We start from the raw sequence: 17,408 nt of genomic DNA, 5'->3' as shown, positions 1-17,408 counted from the left end.
TATTCCCAATCATGCTTGGGGACTTGTCCAACGGACCCTACGCTGTGCTCGGGGACTGTGCCGACTACCGAGCACTACATGCCCGGGGACTGGTCGACCAGCCCACCAATTTGAGAATTCGGGGACTGTACCGACCACCGAGCGTTATATGCTCGGGGACTGGTCGATTAGTCTATTTCAATTGTAGATGGACTGGTAGATTCAATTTTTTAGACCTTGCTACAAGGCTCATACTTCGCCTTCCAACAAGCTCGGGGACTACATCGGTACGATGCATCTGGCGATGCATCTCAGTTTCAGAATTTCTTTGCAGACTTTTCTTTTGACCCTGGCACCACGTGCCTACGTCACCTACTACCAGGCTCGGGGACTAAGTGGGCACACTTCACCTTGCGGTGAATATGCTTGCTTTTTTGAAAGACTATACTTTTCAGAAAAGTAAAGTGGGCACACTTCACCAGGAAAGAAATCTTTTTTAATTTAGAGCACCATGCATTCTTCGAACAACCTGCTTCTTCGATGTCAATGTTGATCAACTGTCTTTTGAGTCGGTCAAAATTCCGTTGCAACTGTTTGGGCGATTTTCCTGCTTATTGAAGACGTGAAGCTTCACTGATCGAAGAAGTTCAAGATGGCGTGTTACATCACAATACATGGTGCTCGGGGACTAGCTGTGGGGGTATAAACTCCTATACCCTTACGGCTAGACTTGGGCCAGGAGGCTTGGCCCATTACGAGACGAGTTCAAGTCTTGATCCGACAGCCTGGAGTTTCGCGCAAGGAAACAGGATGTGGAGATCAAGTAGGATTCTAGTCGGTTAGAATAGGAATTGATATCGAATTATCCATGGCAATTGTAACCGACTAGGATTAGTTTCAGATCTGTAACCCTGCCCTCCAGACTATATAAGGAGGGGCAAGGGACCCCCCTAGGATACATCATATTCTCTCAACACAAATCAATACAACCAGACGCAGGACGTAGGTATTACGCCAACTCGGCGGCCGAACCTGGATAAAAAGCTTGTCCGTGTCTTGCGTCACCATCGAGTTCGTAGTTTGCGCACCGTCTACCGATAAACTACTACCGTGGGTATACCCCAAGGTAGACTGCCGACCAGCTTTCGTCGACACACTATATTCGTCAAGTGAACGAAAGTCGGGTTTCCCGGGAATTCGGCAGCGCACAGACCACGTGCGCGTGCAATGAATTCTGGCACTCTCACCATGTCGAACTTCTGTGTTTGCCCTCTGCCACTATATTCGTCACGTGAACGAAAGTCGGGTTTCCCGGGAATTCGGCAGCGCACAGACCACGTGCGCACGCCACGAATTCTAGGCACTCACGCCTTGCCGAACTGCTGTTTTTGACCCCGGACACTATATTCATCACGTGAACGAAAGTCGGGTTTCCCGAGAATTCGGCAGCGCACAGACCACGTGCGCGTGCAATGAATTCTGGGCACTCTCGCCATGCCGAACTTCTCTTTTTGCCCTCTGCCACTATATTCGTCACGTGAACGAAAGTCGGGTTTCCCGGGAATTCGGCAGCGCACAGACCACGTGCGCGCGCCACGAATTCTGGGCACTCACGCCTTGCCGAACTGCTGTTTTTGACCTCGGACACTATATTCGTCACGTGGACGAAAGTCAAGTTTCCTGGGACTTAGCCATCTTTGGGCACTGAAGCCTTATATAGTGGACATGAGTCATTCGATAGAGTCGTCTGTGATTATGCGAGGTCTGAGCCTGAGTCATTCAAGTCAATTTTGGAGGGGGAGGGACGAATCCATGCGACGTGGGGCTGGATCTCAGTGGATCGTGGTAGCAAGGCCACTCTACCAATTACAATGCCCCGTCACGTTTTAAGTCGTCTGCAATCGATTCAGCCCGCCGCTCGTTAAGAAGGGAGCTTCGAGGCGGCCGGCTACGGCGCGTCGGCCGAGCAGGCTGAGCCAATGGCACGGGCCCTTGGGGCGCGAACGCCCTAATGTGGGTCGGGACGAGTGGCGGGCACAGGTTCCGGTTGCTAGCATGGATTCTAACTTAGAGGCGTTCAGTCATAATCCGGCACACGGTAGCTTCGCGCCACTGGCTTTTCAACCAAGCACGATGACCAATTTTGTGAATCAACGGTTCCTCTCATACTAGGTTGAATTACTATCACGGCACGGTCATCAGTAGGGTAAAACTAACCTATCCCAGGACGGTCTAAACCCAGCTCACGTTCCCTATTGGTGGGTGAACAATCCAACACTTGGTGAATTCTGCTTCACAATGATAGGAAGAGCCGACATCGAAGGATCAAAAAGCAACGTCGCTATGAACGCTTGGTTGCCACAAGCCAGTTATCCCTGTGGTAACTTTTCTGACACCTCTAGCTTCAAACTCTGAAGGTCTAAAGGATCGATAGGCCACGCTGTCACGGTTCATATTCGTACTGGAAATCAGAATCAAATGAGCTTTTACCCTTTTGTTCCACACGAGATTTCTATTCTCATTGAGCTCATCTTAGGACACCTGCGTTATCTTTTAACAGATGTGCTGCCCCAGCCAAACTCCCCACCTGACAATGTCTTCCGCCCGGATCGGCTCGGCAAGGCCGGGCGTTAGAGCCAAAAGGAGGGGCGATGCCCCGCTTCCGACCCACGGAATAAGTAAAATAACATTAAAAGTAGTGGTATTTCACTTGCGCCCGAGGGCTCCCACTTATCCTACACCTTTCAAGTCATTTCACAAAGTCAAACTAGATTCAAGCTCAACAGGGTCTTCTTTCCCCGCTGATTCCGCCAAACCCGTTCCCTTAGTTATGGTTTCACTAGATAGTAGACAGGGACAGTGGGAATCTCGTTAATCCATTCATGCACGTCACTAATTAGATGACGAGGCATTTGGCTACCTTAAGAGAGTCATAGTTACTCCCGCCGTTTACCCGCGCTTGGTTGAATTTCTTCACTTTGACATTCAGAGCACTGGGCAGAAATCACATTGCGTCAGCATCTGTGGGGACCATCGCAATGCTTTGTTTTAATTAAACAGTCAGATTCCCCTTGTCCGTACCAGTTCTGAGTCGGTTGTTCGACGCCCGGGGAAGGCCCCCGAAGGAACCGTTGCCGGTCCGTCCCTCGGCCGGAACGCGGTGGCCCGCTCTCGCCACGTGAGCAGCTCGAGCAGTCCGCCTGCAGCCAACGGGTTTGGGGCCGGGACCACCGAGCCCAACGCTCAGAGCCAATCCTTTTCCCAAAGTTACGGATCCGTTTTGCCGACTTCCCTTGCCTACATTGTTCCATTGGCCAGAGACTGTTCACCTTAGAGACCTGATGCGGTTATGAGTACGACCGGGCGTGGACAGTACTCGGTCCTCCGGATTTTCAAGGGCTGCCGGGGGCGCACTGGACACCGCGCGACGTGCGGTGCTCTTCCGACTGCTGGACCCTACCTCCGGCTGAACCGATTCTAGGGTTGGCAGGCCGTTAAGTAGAAAAGATAACTCTTCCCGAGGCCCCCACCAGCGTCTCTGGACTTCCTAACGTCGCCATCAACCGCCACGTCCCGGCTCGGGAAATCTTAACCCGATTCCCTTGCGGGCAACACGCAAGATCGCGCTGTCTGCCGGGGTTACCCCGTCCCTTAGGATCGGCTTACCCATGTGCAAGTGCCGTTCACATGGAACCTTTCTCCTCTTCGGCCTTCAAAGTTCTCATTTGAATATTTGCTACTACCACCAAGATCTGCACCGACGGTCGCTCCGCCCAGGCTCACGCCTCGGGTTTTGCAGCGGCCGCCGCGCCCTCCAACTCATCGGGGCATGGCGCTCGCCCAGATGGCTAGGTGTGGGTCGCGCGCCTTAGCGCCATCCATTTTCGGGGCTAGTTAATTCGGCAGGTGAGTTGTTACACACTCCTTAGCGGATTTCGACTTCCATGACCACTGTCCTGCTGTCTTAATCGACCAACACCCTTTGTGGGTTCTATGTTAGCGCGCAGTTTGGCACCGTAACCCGGCTTACGGTTCTGTAACACCCCAGGTGTTTGTCTTGCATTTTGGCACTCACATTTCATGAGCATAAGCATCAATTGTTCATATATGATAGTATGAAACATACTTTGATGTTGCGACAAGTGAATGCTTGAGGATCCTGCATAATAGAGCTTGTGGGTGTTGATGGTGCTTCTTTCACATGTATCACCTCCATCTCTACCTAGGTTGATCACTCAAAAAGTTTCATGAAGTTTGGATTCAAAAGGTCAAATGAAAGGATAAGTTACATGCTTGTTGGAATGACCTTATTCGGTGAACGGAACCTTGGGTTACTAACCTAACCTTGCAATCTTGACCAAGTGATTCTAAATGAACTCTACAACAAAGGTCATGAAGGGTTCATATTGAGCTTGTGCCAAGAAAATGCTTTATTTGCTCTAAAATCCTAGTTTGAGCTTTATCAAGTTGATACTTTGACCAAAGTGAAAGTTTGACTTTGGTACCAGTTATGAGGATTGACCTTAAATAAAAGTTATAGTTTTGCTTCTGTAGAACAAACTTTATTTAATGGTCAAGAGCTAGTTTGGTACCTATCCTAGTCAAATTAAGCTCACAAGATTCAATGCAGTGCTGTTTTGGAACCCCAGAAATTTGGCTGTCCTCAAGGTGCTCAGTTTCGGGTATCCTAGTTGGGAGCTTTGTATCTTACTGACCAGGCAGAAATAGTACAAGGTCCTTTATTAAAAGTTGTAGCATAGTTTTTATGCTACAAACTTTGTTAAAGTGCCCAAGTCTGAATCATCATCTAAGCCTGTCAAATAATAGGCACAATTTTGAATCTGCTGTAAATTCCAGCATTTCGAATTTCTAAGTCTGGAATTTCAGTTCGTCACGTTGGCATTCCGCATTCTCCAAATTTTGTTAAACAACTTGAGTTGACCCCTTAATAAAAGTTGGAGTATATTTTGTGGGCAAGAGCATACCAAAAGATGACACCAGTTTGACTTTGTTTTGGTCATCAATTTCGAGTTTTGCTAATCACTATCAATTCATTGACACTCATAGATTGGCATCAAATTATCTTCTAATCTGTAACTCTAATGACCATGGCACCTTAATCAAAGTTGGAGAGTGTCAAGAGTAGAGCAAACTTCGTTTTTGGTCCATGACCAAATTCGGTCCAGAACCGGCCCAAACCGCGTCCCACCTAAGCCACTTTGCCGCTCGACACGTGTTCGGTGAAATGTCTCAACGGGCGTACACGTCGCGGCTGCGTGGCATCCATGCCCGAGTGCGCCCCCTCCTCCTCTGCTGCTCGCCCAGAGCCCTCCCCATGCCCGGTTGTCGAAGTGGACACACACGCCCGCGCCTTCCTCACCCCTCTCCACCCCTGGCTCGCTCTCTCCACCCCCAGCGCCTCCAGAGCGGAGCCACCATGGCTGCCGGCGCTCTGCTCTGTGCCCTTGCTGCCCAACTGCAGATGCTGCTGCGCCCCTCTGTGCTGCTGCTTCGACCGCAAGGACATGGCCAGGGCGTGGCCATGCCTTCCCTTGCAGCAACCGTCGGCCGGCCGGAGTCCTCCTTCATCTCCCGGTTCGGTCTCTGTTCGTAACATGGAGAAGAAAGGACCTCGGGTTAGAATATGAAACAACTCAGGGTTCCAGATGCGAAGCCAAGACTCATATGAATAGTATTTGTGGGCTGTGGCCTGATTCTTGGAAGATCCAGGGTTCCCGAGGCAAAAGTGTTTTCCTTGTTGTTTTGTTTTTGCACATTTCGTGGTTAAACTTTGGAAATGCATAGAAATTCGTAGAAAAGTCGTAAAATAACAAATGTGGACTTTTTGGAATCCCTGTGAAATTCTCTATGCAGTAGATCTATAATATGACAAGTTTGTGTTTGATGTTTTAACGGTAAAAATTGATTTATGCAGTTCGGTTTTAATTGCTTGCTATATTTGTCTTTTTCATAACCACTGTATTATTGCCAAAATAAATGTGAAAATATTGTGACAAGCTTTTCATATTATATTTGATGTCTGGAAAAAGTTTGGTGAATTTAGGCTTGATAGATTAAGAGTTATAAAATAACAAATGCTCTGTGTTGCTTTGCTCCTATTCTGAGTGGATCTGCATGTTTATATTGTTTGGCTCAGTTAGGTTGTGAATCATGCCTGGATGAAAATATATGAGTTGTAGTAATTTTCATAAGCTTTCCATCAAGCTAAATAGCATAATTTTTGGTTAAGCATATGTCTAGTTATAGTGGTTTAAATTACTGTTTCATTTTCTGTCTAAACCCAGACAGGGATGCATTGTTTGTTATGTAAGACCTTGTTAGTGCTAGATTCAGCTCTATATGTTAATAACAAAGTTGTTCACAATTTAGTAAGCTTTCTAGAAAGTACATAACCATAATTTATGGGCATATGAAACTCAAGTTATGGCTGTTTAATGTGACATGATAGATTCTGTCCATATTTTGGACAGAGATGTCTTTATGGATCTTGATAAATGGTTTATAATTATAAATAAAAATGTTTAAATGGAAAATGTTGTTCCAATACAATCCTATGATACTGTTGTATCATGTTTATGTATGATATGGCCATGTGTTTGAAGAAAATATGATTTGTGCATTTATCTTATTCTCACATGGTTAATTGCAATAGCAATTTGTCTTTTTCATAGATGTTGCTATGCTTATTCAAATGCAGTGAAATTGATACAGTGGGCTATGGATAGTGTTTAGAAGCTACTGTAATTTTGGTGGAATTTATTGAGCACTTTTGTTATATGTTCTTTAATTCACCTTATTATCCAAATAAATTAAGAAATGCATTAAATAAATTTATTGGGTAATGACCACTATGTTTTCTGGTGTTCTTTAGATATGTGCAAACTGTTGGTAACAATGGTTTTGCTCAATGCATGTTTGAAACATAAGTTAATAATTAATTGTTTGCAATTGATTGTTTCTGGACAGTTTGTGGAACTGTTTGGATTACAATATGTAAATGATGTTTTCTGGGAATCTTGTTTATAGCAAAGTTGTAGATAATTCACCTATCTAGCTGCTGTTAAAATTTGGTAGTATTTGGCCTTGTGGTTTGTGAGTTATGTCTGTTCCAAGTTTGATTCCAGAAATGGCTGCTCTCTGTTTGTCAGGGACAGATTCTGGAACTTTATAATTTCGACCAGTTTAGGTTGAGAATCGTGCTTTGATGTCTAAATATAAAATGCAGATAATTTCTTAAGCTTTCCAGAATGTCTTAATGCATGTCTTTTGGAGTTGTGTAACTTCAGTTATGATTTATTTTCTCAGCTGTTGTTAACAGTCCTAAAAATGGTACATTCCTTGTATTGCTGTTGCTTGGTATATTGCTATGTATGACTCATGTCTTTGGTAATGGCCAAGTTAATTTACTTGAGACCCGGTGAAACATGTATGCCATGTCTAATATGTTTAGTGTTGCATTCCTTGTTGGCTTAGCATGATGGTTGTGTGATCATTAAGTTGAGCAATGAGATGTGCTTAAGTGTGTTTAGTGTAACCATGCTCTTGCCATGCTTCTTGTGTGTGATGCTTTGTCTATTGCACTTCTGTATGTTCATGCACTTGCATCTTGCATCTCATTTAGGTACGCTAGATGAGCCACGTGAAGGACGTGATGGTGGATCATCCCGAAGATGGAATGATTAAGCAAGTGTTATGATCTTAGATGTCACCAAGACGGAGCAAGCTAACTAATCTGACTCGGTGTCACATTCCAGGCAAGCCCCGGAGCATTATAAGCCTCCTACTTTTTGAAAGTGAATGAGTATATATTTGTTATATATGTATTGTTGCATTAAGTATAGGAGTTGGATGAAACCCTTGCTGCATATATATACCCTTACTTGGCCAGTATATATATAACCTGAATCCTAATTAGTTAGGATCACGTCTCTGCTTAGCCATGCTTAGCTCGGTAGAAGCCAGGTGATTTCCTGTCACCTGCAGGATATAGGTGGATTCCAGATCACGGTTGGCTATATTTGCTATCGTGGAAAAGAACCATGTGTTAATAATATGAAAGGAGACCAGGCGGGATGATGATAGTGAAACAACAAGGCATGGAGGTCTTGGGTGTGGATCTATCCCCGTCTGTGTCAATTAAGGACCGATCGTTGTACGTCCTCTTGTCATGTTGAACGCATGCCTAACACTTAGTTGGCCGGATAACTCGTTCCGACCGCGAAGCCGAGTAATATGACTCAGGCCGGAAGACCGGCAAGTATAAAGTGCGCACTACCGGAGGAAGTGCGGTGTGCGGGGGACCATTGGCGTAAGTCCAAAGGCAGGTGAGTTAAAATTCCTGACCTCCCTGGCAGAGTGGTAGCCCTGGGAGTGCGGCGCTGATCGGAACCGCGATTCCTGAGTCATACCAAAGGTGACCCGTTGGCTCTCCGACGGAGGATGCTTGGGTGAGTGCTAGGAATACCCCTCCAGCTGGATAGGAATCGATTCGAATCGCCGTCTCTCCCGGATAGTGAGAACTTGACAGAGCAGCGGCAAACGTAGCATTCACTAATAACTTAATGGTTCTATGATGATGATGATGATGATGATCACGGCCTTAATAAAACTGATATGGTTATTATTGATTGATATTAATCAAGTGATTGCTTAGTACAGGTGCTAATCTAGTTAATAGGTTAATGAGAATTAAATGGATGCTAAATAAGAAAGGTTTAACTATTTATACTTAAGATTTTTATGCAAAATGTTGTCCAACAAGCTCCACTTATATATCAGCCTTGCATACTCCTTGGTGTCATTTATTTCTGGTTTATGACGGGTAAGTCTAGCTGAGTACATTCTCGTACTCAGGGTTTATTCCCACTTGTTGCAGGTTGGGATGTATCATAGCTACTGCAAGATTTGGATGACTCCTGCTATAGGGAAGGAGTAAGATCATGGGCATGATCCTTTCTACTTACCTCATCTATGATGCTTTTGTTGGAATGGACCATGGTACTGGCATGTATTTGAAATAAAAGTGATATTGGTTTCAAATTACTTTGCTTCCGCTATTTGTAAACCTGAGTTGTAATAACCTTATCGAACTCTGATGTATTTGAACTACTTGCGAAATGTATGTAACGTGTGACTTGTTATGTTGAATCACTACGATCTTGGCTTGTATGTTGGTTGGTTTGAAATCCCTCGTGATTTTGTTGGACTACCGGAGTTATATGGGCTCAAGTATGATAAATTGATCGCTTCGGTGATTGTTTTTGTACTTGTGCTCTTATAATTTGGACGGTTCCGTGACTGCTGGCATCGGAGCAAGGTTCAACAGTAAACATGTCACATGTGTATTTGAAACAAAGCTTTTCCTTATAAAAATCAGTTTTGACAACTTATATCTATATATAGGTGTGTTCAAATCTAAACTTTTAATCTAAGTATGCCAGTGGTCATTCCTCTATGCCCAACTAAGGACCTTTAGGTGGCTTAGTTAAGTACTAACTATGGGGGGATTTACTTACTGCAATTTTTATTTCGTCGTCCATACGGCGTGCTATTGTATGGATGCCATTCACTTGAGTGGTAATGTATGGATCAATTTACATCTACGCCCAGGCCAAGGTATGTATGTATAATGACCGCACTATGCTACCCTGTGGTCAAATGGTGGAGATAGCCCTCATATATGAATTAGCCATATATGTTGATAGATTTAAATTTTGCAACGTTGCACCTACGCTCAGGTAAGTGTGAGTTGTGAGAGCATGATCGTCCAACCGTCGGTCTAGGGGAGAGCTAGTTTTGGTTACTGGAATATTTACATGTTACACACATGTATATATGAAGGTACTTAATTGTGGGTTAGTGGTACGGCCATATATACATGTCGCTATGTATGGATAGGCGTATCTCATTTCGGGTAGTTTGATGCTGAAATATATATATTGGGATATATATATATGGAAGCATCTAGCTTTCAACCTATAGTCTAGTATTTCATTTCATGCACTTATATCATTGTTGGGTTGGGCTGAAATGAAATTTTCTGCAGGTACGCTAACCACGAATGCGTAGATTGTTTGTAGCTAATGACTAGCTTTATATCGAGAGTGTGCGTATTATGCCATCGATATAGAACGTGATTACCACCTTAGGCTGGTAATTTTGTGAGGACGAATAGGACGAAGCATGCATCATCATGATTGATTGCCCTATGCATAACTTTGCTCTTGTCACCCTTGTTCTAACAATAAGTAACTTGTGAATTAATATGATGTCACTTTGCTTGTGTAAAATTAGATAAAATGCCTTGCTGTATGTTGCTTGAGTAGCTATGGTTGGTGTTAGGTTCTTCCTTTTAGTTACCTACACAGTAGTTCTTTTTATGTGTGGTTGCCTTGCTTTCTAGGTGTGGTTGCAGCACAAGTTGTCTAACCTCTTGTCCTCGGTGAGACCAGGAGTTGTCATCAAGCCTTATCATTGTGCTTATCTCATAAGTTCCCTCAAGGACACCTTCTTGCTTAGAACACATGAGCTTATGCATCTGTACCTAACCAAACCTCGTTGGGTTCTCTTGAATATCAACTTTTGCCCATGATATGTCCTGGTTTGAGCTTTGCCCAAATTCTTTTCGACGCTTTGCTACTAAAAAAAAATCATCCTGTTCCTAAAGACATGATCATATCTACCAACTTTGTGGTACAATCTCGTATCACGATCCTTGTCCTAAGAACCAGATGTTGGGTTGCATAATGGTTATCTGTCAAATCATGAATCTCATATCATGATGCCAATCATTCTTAATCATGCAACTTACTACACTGGTTATGCATCAATGTCATTATTCCCTAAAGCCTTGAACCACATGCACACGTGCATGTAGAACGAGGTATGCTCACAGTTAGTGGGGTACACCATATTCATGTTGTATCCTAACTGCAATCATCTTAGTGAGTATCTTTCTAAAGAACATTCTTCAGCTCTTGTGCTTGCTGCCCAATTAACTGGGTTACCCTTTGATCTATCTCGATGGCTTGCTTATGTTTTGGTCAATTTGTGCCATCCGTCAACATGATGCACATGTTTGAGATGGCTGGCCTTTTTGGACATAAGTGAGATTTATCTTCTCGACTGGAGAAGAGTATGCACCTACTCAGTAAAGGATAACAACACATTCCCATCATGTTCTGTTTACTATCTACCACCTTTGATTATAGTATTGGTTGCTGGAGATAATTTCATCTATGTTCTCACATGCTGGCTTATGTCTTGGGTGTCTTCCTTCTATGTGCGAAAACCTTACCCCAAGAATCCTCTCAGACCACTTGGTTCCTTGTCCTATAGTGGATCTAGTGCAATGCTTATCTGTTGTTGCATGAGCCTCATAATCTTTTCATGAAGATCATGTTGTTGTTGTGTCGATGAAGCCCTAATCTAAGTATCAGCTTGATCTCTTGAATCTCGTTTGTTTAACCACCAACTCTCCCTAATCTTAAATGTTATGAGTCCTGATCTCATGTTAATCATCTATCTGGTAACTATCTTGGTTAACACAGTGTTTTTGTGGAAATTAAAGCAAGATCCATGATCAGTTGTCTTCGACAAGTAATATATGTTCTCTTGTGTTGTGTTTTGGATCTGTAGGTCACTTCCATGTTGACTCCAAACCTTGTGACTACCTTTGCTTTGCTATCCCTCCTTTGCACAATGCTTGTTCATACAACCAACTTTTGTGCCACATGAAATTTTTCATTGAGTGTATGATTAATAATGGTGTCATGAGCAGTAGCTAACGGTGCCGCGACGAAGCCGAGAGCCTCTTGTGGGCGGCCGACACAAGGATGTGCTGCTCGGCACGCGCTGGTATCGAGGTTTCTAGTCCTGATCCATTATTGAACTATACCAATGAAATGTTTTCTTGTGACCTTTCCTTGATAATCTCACCATATCATATCAACATTTCCCTATATCCAACCAGATGTCATAGGCCATTCTTCTAAAGTCAACTAGAGGTTAACCTTTGAAGAACAAGTCACTGACACAAAAAACTAACAGACTGCAAGAGATGGTAGACAAGTGACAGTATTTCACTATCCTTGCAATGATAATGATCGTTTAATGAACAACCCAAATAACTTTTGTTGTTTGCATACAAGGATTCCCTTGAAGTAAGTGATCATGGAATGTGTTGAATCCACAAAGTCAGCTATCACATTCATCGTTCTCTTAACCAGGCTGGTAAGTACAATTTTTGTCATCAGAGAAAGAGAACTGCATGCTTGGAAAGTTGTACTCCAATCATTTTGGTAGAAGACTACTTTTCAAATGTTGTGACCGAGCCTGGAACCTCTATAACGAGCAACCCTTAGAAGCTTCTGACTTGGTGCAAGGTTCTTATGGCTTGCATTAGTTTCATTAAAGAGACTGATGATACACGTAGCTCTGCTTATGCTCTGAACCACCCTTCATACTTTGAGAACAAAGTGCACAAAATAGTGCTTTGTTGGATTCCTCCCAAAGTAACAATGCTTCATCTTCAGACCAAAGCTTATATGAAAAGTAAGTATCAGAAAACTTTTGGTCCAACTTAGCATCTCTGATGTTCGAATGCTATCGATGAGGTTGGGAAATGCATGACATTGTTTCTCTTCCCTTGAAAGTCTTTCGCACCGAATCTCGGGACGAGATTCTTTTTAAGGGGGGAGGGCTGTAACACCCCAGGTGTTTGTCTTGCATTTTGGCACTCACATTTCATGAGCATAAGCATCAATTGTTCATATATGATAGTATGAAACATACTTTGATGTTGCGACAAGTGAATGCTTGAGGATCCTGCATAATAGAGCTTGTGGGTGTTGATGGTGCTTCTTTCACATGTATCACCTCCATCTCTACCTAGGTTGATCACTCAAAAAGTTTCATGAAGTTTGGATTCAAAAGGTCAAATGAAAGGATAAGTTACATGCTTGTTGGAATGACCTTATTCAGTGAACGGAACCTTGGGTTACTAACCTAACCTTGCAATCTTGACCAAGTGATTCTAAATGAACTCTACAACAAAGGTCATGAAGGGTTCATATTGAGCTTGTGCCAAGAAAATGCTTTATTTGCTCTAAAATCCTAGTTTGAGCTTTATCAAGTTGATACTTTGACCAAAGTGAAAGTTTGACTTTGGTACCAGTTATGAGGATTGACCTTAAATAAAAGTTATAGTTTTGCTTCTGTAGAACAAACTTTATTTAATGGTCAAGAGCTAGTTTGGTACCTATCCTAGTCAAATTAAGCTCACAAGATTCAATGCAGTGCTGTTTTGGAACCCCAGAAATTTGGCTGTCCTCAAGGTGCTCAGTTTCGGGTATCCTAGTTGGGAGCTTTGTATCTTACTGACCAGGCAGAAATAGTACAAGGTCCTTTAATAAAAGTTGTAGTATAGTTTTTATGCTACAAACTTTGTTAAAGTGCCCAAGTCTGAATCATCTTCTAAGCCTGTCAAATAATAGGCACAATTTTGAATCTGCTGTAAATTCCAGCATTTCGAATTTCTAAGTCTGGAATTTCAGTTCGTCACGTTGGCATTCCGCATTCTCCAAATTTTGTTAAACAACTTGAGTTGACCCCTTAATAAAAGTTGGAGTATATTTTGTGGGCAAGAGCATACCAAAAGATGACACCAGTTTGACTTTGTTTTGGTCATCAATTTCGAGTTTTGCTAATCACTATCAATTCATTGACACTCATAGATTGGCATCAAATTATCTTCTAATCTGTAACTTTAATGACCATGGCACCTTAATCAAAGTTGGAGAGTGTCAAGAGTAGAGCAAACTTCGTTTTTGGTCCATGACCAAATTCGGTCCAGAACCGGCCCAAACCGCGTCCCACCTAAGCCACTTTGCTGCTCGACACGTGTTCGGTGAAATGTCTCAACGGGCGTACACGTCGCGGCTGCGTGGCATCCATGCCCGAGTGCGCCCCCTCCTCCTCTGCTGCTCGCCCAGAGCCCTCCCCACGCCCGGCTGTCGAAGTGGACACACACGCCAGCGCCTTCCTCACCCCTCTCCACCCCTGGCTCGCTCTCTCCACCCCCAGCGCCTCCAGAGCGGAGCCACCATGGCTGCCGGCGCTCTGCTCTGTGCCCTTGCTGCCCAACTGCAGATGCTGCTGCGCCCCTCTGTGCTGCTGCTTCGACCGCAAGGACATGGCCAGGGCGTGGCCATGCCTTCCCTTGCAGCAACCGTCGGCCGGCCGGAATCCTCCTTCATCTCCCGGTTCGGTTGTTCGTAACAGGAGAAGAAAGGACCTCATGTTAGAATATGAAACAACTCAGGGTTCCAGATGCGAAGCCAAGACTCATATGAATAGTATTTGTGGGCTGTGGCGTGATTCTTGGAAGATCCAGGGTTCCCGAGGCAAAAGTGTTTTCCTTGTTGTTTTGTTTTTGCAGATTTCGTGGTTAAACTTTGGAAATGCATAGAAATTCGTAGAAAAGTCGTAAAATAGCAAATGTGGACTTTTTGGAATTCTTGTAAAATTCTCTATGCAGTAGATCTATAATATGACATGTTTGTGTTTGATGTTTTAACTGTAAAAATTGATTTATGCAGTTCGGTTTTAATTGCTTGCTATATTTGTCTTTTTCATAACCACTGTATTATTGCTAAAATAAACGTGAAAATATTGTGACAAGCTTTCCATATTATATTTGATGTCTGGAAAAAGTTTGGCGAATTTAGGCTTGATAGATTAAGAGTTATAAAAATAACAAATGCTCTGTGTTGCTTTGCTCCTATTCTGAGTGGATCTGCATGTTTATATTGTTTGGCTCAGTTAGGTTGTGAATCATGCCTGGATGAAAATATATGAGTTGTAGTACTTTTCATAAGCTTTCCATCAAGCTAAATAGCATAATTTTTGGTTAAGCATATGTCTAGTTATAGTGGTTTAAATTACTGTTTCATTTTCTGTCTAAACCCAGACAGGGATGCATTGTTTGTTATGTAAGACCTTGTTAGTTCTAGATTCAGCTCTATATGTTAATAACAAAGTTGTTCACAATTTAGTAAGCTTTCTAGAAAGTACATAACCATAATTTATGGGCATATGAAACTCAAGTTATGGCTGTTTAATATGACATAATAGATTCTGTCCATATTTTGGACAGAGATGTCTTTATGGATCTTGATAAATGGTTTATAATTATAAATAAAAATGTAAAAATGGAAAATGTTGTTCCAATACAATCCTATGATACTGTTGTATCATGTTTATGTATGATATGGCCATGTGTTTGAAGAAAATATGATTTGTGCATTTATCTTATTCTCACATGGTTAATTGCAATAGCAATTTGTCTTTTTCATAGATGTTTCTATGCTTATTCAAATGCAGTTAAATTGATACAGTGGGCTATGGATAGTGTTTAGAAGCTACTGTAATTTTGGTGGAATTTATGGAGCACTTTTGTTATATGTTCTTTAATTCACCTTATTATCCAAATAAATTAAGAAATGCATTAAATAAATTTATTGGGTAATGACCACTATGTTTTCTGGTGTTCTTTAGATATGTGCAAACTGTTGGTAACAATGGTTTTGCTCAATGCATGTTTGAAACATAAGTTAATAATTAATTGTTTGCAATTGATTGTTTCTGGACAGTTTGTGGAACTGTTTGGATTACAATATGTAAATGGTGTTTTCTGGGAATCTTGTTTATAGCAAAGTTGTAGATAATTCACCTATCTAGCTGCTGTTAAAATTTGGTAGTATTTGGCCTTGTGGTTTGTGAGTTATGTCTGTTCCAAGTTTGATTCCAGAAATGGCTGCTCTCTGTTTGTCAGGGACAGATTCTGGAACTTTATAATTTCGACCAGTTTAGGTTGAGAATCGTGCTTTGATGTCTAAATATAAAATGCAGATAATTTCTTAAGCTTTCCAGAATGTCTTAATGCATGTCTTTTGGAGTTGTGTAACTCCAGTTATGATTTATTTTCTCAGCTGTTGTTAACAGTCCTAAAAATGGTACATTCCTTGTATTGCTGTTGCTTGGTATATTGCTATGTATGACTCATGTCTTTGGTAATGGCCAAGTTAATTTACTTGAGACCCGGTGAAACATGGATGCCATGTCTAATATGTTTAGTGTTGCATTCCTTGTTGGCTTAGCATGTTGGTTGTGTGATCATTAAGTTGAGCAATGAGATGTGCTTAAGTGTGTTTAGTGTAACCATGCTCTTGCCATGCTTCTTGTGTGTGATGCTTTGTCTATTGCACTTCTGTATGTTCATGCACTTGCATCTTGCATCTCATTTAGGTACGCTAGATGAGCCACGTGAAGGACGTGATGGTGGATCATCCCGAAGATGGAATGATTAAGCAAGTGTTATGATCTTAGATGTCACCAAGACGGAGCAAGCTAACTAATCTGACTCGGTGTCACATTCCAGGCAAGCCCCGGAGCATTATAAGCCTCCTACTTTTTGAAAGTGAATGAGTATATATTTGTTATATATGTATTGTTGCATTAAGTATAGGAGTTGGATGAAACCCTTGCTGCATATATATACCCTTCCTTGTCCAGTATATATATAACCTCAATCCTAATTAGTTAGGATCACGTCTCTGCTTAGCCATGCTTAGCTCGGTAGAAGCCAGGTGATTTCCTGTCACCTGCAGGATATAGGTGGATTCCAGATCACGGTTGGCTATATTTGCTATCGTGGAAAAGAACCATGTGTTAATAATATGAAAGGAGACCGGGCGGGATGATGATAGTGAAACAACAAGGCATGGAGGTCTTGGGTGTGGATCTATCCCCGTCTGTGTCAATTAAGGACCGATCGTTGTACGTCCTCTTGTCATGTTGAACGCATGCCTAACACTTAGTTGGCCGGATAACTCGTTCCGACTGCGAAGCCGAGTAATATGACTCAGGCCGGAAGACCGGCAAGTATAAAGTGCGCACTACCGGAGGAAGTGCGGTGTGCGGGGGACCATTGGCGTAAGTCCAAAGGCAGGTGAGTTAAAATTCCTGACCTCCCTGGCAGAGTGGTAGCCCTGGGAGTGCGGCGCTGATCGGAACCGCGATTCCTGAGTCGTACCAAAGGTGACCCGTTGGCTCTCCGACGGGGGATGCTTGGGTGAGTGCTAGGAATACCCCTCCAGCTGGATAGGAATCGATTCGAATCGCCGTCTCTCCCGGATAGTGAGAACTTGACAGAGCAGCGGCAAACGTAGCATTCACTAATAACTTAATGGTTCTATGATGATGATGATGATGATCACGGCCTTAATAAACCTGATATGGTTATTATTGATTGATATTAATCAAGTGATTGCTTAGTACAGGTGCTAATCTAGTTAATAGGTTAATGAGAATTAAATGGATGCTAAATAAGAAAGGTTTAACTATTTATA

General features: G+C 42.8%; 2 long non-coding RNA genes across 3 annotated transcripts in view; one reads left to right on the top strand and one right to left on the bottom strand.

Moving 5' to 3' along the window:
• Window positions 3,412–17,408, bottom strand: part of LOC110435581 — a 17,461-nt gene continuing 3,464 nt past the window's right edge. For both annotated transcript variants that reach the window (XR_002453344.1, XR_002453345.1), the window contains exon 3: window positions 3,412–3,425. This is a non-coding gene — a long non-coding RNA (uncharacterized LOC110435581). The remainder of the gene's footprint in view (window positions 3,426–17,408) is intronic.
• The window catches only part of LOC110435583, a 14,310-nt gene continuing 741 nt past the window's right edge, over window positions 3,840–17,408 (top strand). The window contains exon 1 of the long non-coding RNA XR_002453347.1: window positions 3,840–4,010. This is a non-coding gene — a long non-coding RNA (uncharacterized LOC110435583). The remainder of the gene's footprint in view (window positions 4,011–17,408) is intronic.

Source organism: Sorghum bicolor, chromosome 5, assembly GCF_000003195.3.
Source record: "Sorghum bicolor cultivar BTx623 chromosome 5, Sorghum_bicolor_NCBIv3, whole genome shotgun sequence".
Taxonomy (NCBI): Eukaryota; Viridiplantae; Streptophyta; class Magnoliopsida; order Poales; family Poaceae; genus Sorghum; species Sorghum bicolor.
Note: the sequence above shows the minus strand (reverse complement) of the source record. Positions and strands in the feature narration are given on the sequence as shown.